The sequence below is a fragment of the Helianthus annuus genome, chromosome 17 (assembly GCF_002127325.2).
Source record: "Helianthus annuus cultivar XRQ/B chromosome 17, HanXRQr2.0-SUNRISE, whole genome shotgun sequence".
NCBI lineage: Eukaryota > Viridiplantae > Streptophyta > Magnoliopsida > Asterales > Asteraceae > Helianthus > Helianthus annuus.
Window position 1 is genome coordinate 57,297,500 of NC_035449.2, and position 6,000 is coordinate 57,303,499.

Here is a 6,000-nt window from a genome sequence, read left to right on the forward strand (position 1 = left end):
GTTTTTGCTATATTTTTTCATATTTGACAGACCTGTCGCAACGCGTCCATTTTTCCCCTTTTGAAAAGTTCGCCGCAACAGGCGAGTCGTAGATCGACTAAGTTATTATTTTCTACGTTTTACGTTCTGGTTAATTTCTTCGCATTAAGACACTGTAACGGGTGTGCGTGGTTCAACGATTTTAGTCTGCTTTTAGTTTAGTGTAATTTTTACCATTTTATCTATTTTATTTTTACGATGTTGAGAGTCGGTGTGGTTGTGGCATTGGTGCTACTTGGCACGGTTTTACGAACGTTTTTAACCTATTAAATTTTTTACTAATTTTTTGTTTCAGTTTACCCCTATGCTTCCTTTACTTAAAAACTATTTTTTACGTGCATATTTTATGTACGGGTATGTGTAAATATGATTTTTTCTACATTCCGACGTAAACTTTTTTTATAGACGAGTCAGGTCAAATATAATACGTTTTCGTTTAAAGAAACCATTTTTACGTGCATATTTCTATGTACGTTTTCGTATAAATTCAAGTTGTTCTACGTTTCGACGTAAACTTTTTTGGGAAATGATTCAGGTCAAATATAATATGTTTTCGTGTTTAGTTTATGTATGTTTCATAAAGTTTGTTTCGAACTGAGTGGAGTCACATTATGGTTTCTTTTTCTCCCCTTTTTTCGAAAGTTCTAATTAATCCCTTTTGATTACATGTACATATTTTCCTTCATACCCGTTACGTTTTCTTTGTATAAGTTGGGTCACATATAATACGTTATAATTGTTCGATATGAATTCCATTTACTTTAAGTTTGATCCAATCACAATGCTTATACAGGTTACATTGAGTTCAACTGGATACGTCGAAATGTGTGTTTTCATATGGTTAATGCAACATATAACGTTTGGACTAATCCATTCAAAGTTTACGATGTACCCACGCCGCAACGCGGGCGGGTGTTAACCCTAGTTAGCAACAATTTGTTGCTTAATGTTGTTGTACCTCATGCATGGGGAGTTTTTCAAAAATAAATTTTGACTTTTCACTTTTAACCCAAAGGTTTTACCTTTTACGTTTTAACCCTTTTGCTTTTTTAACTTATAACCTAAAGTTTTTCATCTTTTATAATTTAACTCCAATACTTTTTTATTTCCAACTTTGCCCCCCCCCCCCCAGTTTTCATCTTTCGCAAGTTTTTCGTTTTACATTTTGTTCTAAATTATGCGAGTTAACACGCCATAACGTGCGTGCGAGGTTCAACGTATTTTCGTCAATTTTTCATTTTTGACAGGCGCATCGCAATGCGTTATTTCCCCGTTTGACGGATTCGTCGCAACGCGCGTGTCCTAGATCGACTTATTTATTCTTTACTACGTTTTACGTTTCATTCTAATTTCTTCGCATTAACACATCGCAACGGGCGTGCGTGTTTCAATGATTTTATGTCTGCTTTTCGTCCAGTATTATTTTTTCCTTTTTTATTTATTTTAGTTTTACAAGTTTTTCCGATGTTGGTGGTCGTTAGTAGTGATGTGATATTGGTGCTACTTGACACGCTTAAATGCATATTCTTATGTACGTGTTTTGATTGCTCTATTTTTGACGTAAATGTTTTCTAGAAATGAGTCAGATCAAATATTTACGTGCATATTTTTATATGCATTTTGCTATAAATTCGAGTTAGTCTACGTTTCAACGTAAACTATTTTGGAAAATTTTAAAGAACTTCGAAACAGAACAGAAAAATAAAAGAGTAATTTTCTTTCAAATGATATCACGAATGATGTCACAAATGATGTCACGAATGATGTCATGATCATCATCACAACACACGTCGCATAGTATCGTCGCTTTCTTGTCTTCTCCGTCTCTTTTAGATAAAGTTACGTATATAAAAGTAAAATAAAATTCGATGGTGATGCATGATAATTTCAGAAGGCTCTGTCTAAAGAAACACCAGTTAATCTAGGTATTATCAATATATTATATAGACATATTATTGTTATGAATATTATAAAATATTTACCATGAAGATCAAGATTTACCTCTAGATTTACCAAGTAAGTGGATGAACGCTTTGTCAAACTTATGGATAGCTTTGTCTACTAAATAGTTAATCTTGTCTACCAAATAGTTAACCTTGTCTACCAAATAGTTAATCTTTTTGTAGTATAAATACTAGCTCAAGGTAGAAGAGAAAATCTACCTCATGTATACACTTTCATAAGTTATACAATTCTCTTCTTCTTTCTCTTATAACATTTCTAAAGTTCTTAAAGTTTTAGCACTAATCTTGTGTTAATTCTTATTATATTATAATACGTTATCAGTAAGAGTCGCTTATATCCTAAGCAAAGAAGACCTTAAGCGCAAAGATATTCATCATATGCAATGTAAGCACTTCATTAACTTTATAATTTACTTTGAAAAAAAATTAAGTCAAAAGAACATTTTAATATACATATTTCATAACTACGGGACTACTAACAATCTAACATTTAATTATGCATCTAACTTTTACTTTTATCGCAAGTTCGCAATTAACTTTTATTTATACACACATGCTCATATTTCATTCAGAGTTTACGTTTATTTATGTATACTAACACTTTTATTCTTATTATTATGCATCCTAATTTTATGTCTTATAAAATAACATTTCTGTAGTACATCATTTATTATAAATACACACACACACATATATATATATAGGGTCAGGATTTAGAGAAAACGGTGAAAAGTGTGAGAACGGTGAGAACGCTTATAGATCGTCCGATCAAAACAATCCATGGACTAGATTGCGCGGTGGCGTTTTCGTAAATAACATCAATTTTATTATGTGGGACGCGCTTCATTAAGGGTAAAAGGGTCTTTTACCGCTCATATTCAAAACACCATCAAATGATAAAACGCCATACAAAAAAACGCTATTAAAAACAAAACGCCAAAAATTAGTAATAAAACGCGTTGAATATTACAGGAAGATGAAACAACACAAATAACTGAATTTAAGTTATTAACATTTATTAGAAGAAATTCCCTCCTAAATTACGCGCCAAAAACATCATTATATAAAAAAAGGTAAAACATAGCTTCCATAATCACTTCAATCTATCCATTTTCTGCAAAAAAAATCGTTAACCAAAAACGCCAACTTAAACAAAACGCCAAAAATGGCAACAATCGTTTCGTGGAGATACACTCTGGGAATCAGGCGATACGTCCTCCATTTTGACAATAGAAGGAGGGTGTATGTTAAGACGGTCACGACAATTCTGAAGATGGAAGAAGAGATACAGAGGCAAATCTTATCCATTGGCATCGCTCTAGATAACGAATGCCATGAAACGCATATGCTTATGAAAGCATTAACCAGCAAATTTGGACCAATCAAAGGAGATGTGAAGCCAGACCCTGTCATGACATCATGGCGTTTTGATGATGAAACAGACATGGTGACGGTTACATACGACAGCGGAGAGCAGGAACTCTACTGGCTAGAGAACATCATGACAAAGCAGCGACTGGGTTTCAAGGAAGAATTGCATAACGCCACTTGTACCAACACAGAAATAGACTCAAAATTGGAGTTAATGCAAGACATGTTCAGGTGGAGGCTTCAGAATCTTCAGGAACAAGAAGCTGATGAAGGTGAATGTGATGACATGGATGAAGATCCAGATGAAGACTCCGAGGAGGAAGAAGATGATGCAAGTGATGGATACTATTCGGATAAAGTACCTTCTGACGAAGGACTTTAATTTTTTCCTCTTTTTTTTCTTCTATGTAATCTTCTATTTTTAAGATAATTAAGTGATATATTTCTATCTTTATTAGCAAAACGCCAAAAAAAATACTAAAAATGTATAACCCTAACAAAACGCCAAAAATAACAAAAAAAAAATTTCCTGCTTAATATTTTATTTACTCTGTTATTGTATTTTGTCAGGTTGGTCTGCATAACGCCATTTAAAAAAACGCCAAACTTAGAAGATGGGACGTCTATAACCTATAAAACTAATAAAAGTTGATCAACACAGTAAATACAAAAACAGTAACTCAAAAGACAGTTACTTTATTACTATCATTTATTACAATAAAAAGTCCTGCCTAAACTACGCGCCAAAAAACTCCTATAAGAGAGGGGTCTATACACAATGAAATTAATCACAACCAGAAAACACAAAAACGTCATATCCTCTAGAACCCACTCCCTTTAAAACGCCACAGATGGCAAAGCTTTCACTGAAATGGATCCTTTTTTCTGAGGGGGTTAACTCAATAATATTTTGTTGAATGAGATGGACAAATATTCAAGAAAAAGAGACTGATGACAGTGATATGCCATCATGTGAGCTTTGTTCTTGATGATTATATGGATGGAATAAAGGGTTCAACACAAGTGTAAAATGCTATTTTGGACTCCATTATTACAAATAGCATCAAGCAAGAGTTGATCTTTAATGACACACCACCAAACAAGAATATCACACCAAAAAACAGGATGCCACTAAGCAGCTTCTTCTGAAAAAGACGGGGTTTATGAAGGAAAGTTGGCATCTAGCTAAATTATTCAAAAAAGGTTCAAAACGCCAAAAACAAATTCAAGAAGGAAGAGGCTGATGACATTGAAGAATGGAAAGAAAAATTAGATTACCATTTTTAATTATTTTTGTTTTCATTTTATATTGTATTGATATCAAGTTATATGTTGTTTTGTTATCCAATTCTCTATAAATAAAATACATTATTATATAAAACACCAAAAACTACAAACACCAAAACGCTAGTAAAATGAAAACTGGGAGAACAGCTGCTGGCAAAGCACCTTGTAAAGGGTATTAAAACGCCAAAAAATTCACTAAACGCCAAAAGAAAAATTGGTCTTATTTTAATCTTATGCAAATATTAATTACTCGTAGTGAATTATTATACAAAACGCCACAAACGCCAAAAAAATTAACCAGAAAACGATATAACGCCAAAAAATTATATATGTGACACAAAAACAATTAATTCAACGCCAAAAAGTTTAATAAATACAATTAACGCCAAAAAAAAAAACTTAGACATCAGAAAATATTATACCGAGTTGTGAAAATAAAAGAAAAATGAAAAGACAAAAAAGCCCCTCCACCCTTCTCTATGCCGCGGGACACATGTTGGGCCAGGATGCGTTCTCACCGTTCTCACACTTTTGAGCGTTTTCTCCCGAACCAGTATCAAACAGTACAGATGCAAAGCGTTGATTGATAGGGAACGTACCAGTAACTACATTTGGATCTTGGCGCGCTTACCTCGCACCGATGTTGAAAACCCTTCCTTGTGCTTGATTGAGTTTTGGGCACTCTCTCTTGAAATGTCCCACGTCTCCACAATTAAAACAACCTGGTCCTCCACCATTACCATTCCCATTACCACCTTGAGCGTTGTTTTGGTTGCGGTTTCCACTCCCAGCTTGATTCACAAAATTACCACGATTTCCGTTACCGCCATTATTTCCTTGCGGCCGGTTTCCATTCCCATTACCACCACGGTTGTTGTTACCAAAACTCCTTTGACCACCATGGCCAGTACCAACCTAGCATGTTTCTTTCGAGTGACCAACTCGTCCACAAGATTCACACTTCCCAGCTCGACATCGTCCATTGTGATGCAACTGACACGCATCACATTTGGGCAAGGTGCCCATATACCCCTTTCCTTTGGCCTTGGCCGGTGCGTTTGTCTCATCCTTCTTGTTTGCACTGCTGGTACCCTTCTTAAAGTTTGAGAACTTCCTCTTGTTCTCACCCGATGACTCCACGTGAGTCTCCTTCTTCTTTTGATCAGAAATTGAAAACTTGTTTAAACTGATAGCTTCTTCAGTTAGTGACACGCTCAGATTGATAGCCTCAGTAATTGTTGCAGGCTTTGACGATGTTACCATACTCATAATCTGAGGTGCCAACCCCCAAATGAAACGCTCAACGCATTTGAATTCAGGGCTAACCATGTATGGTACC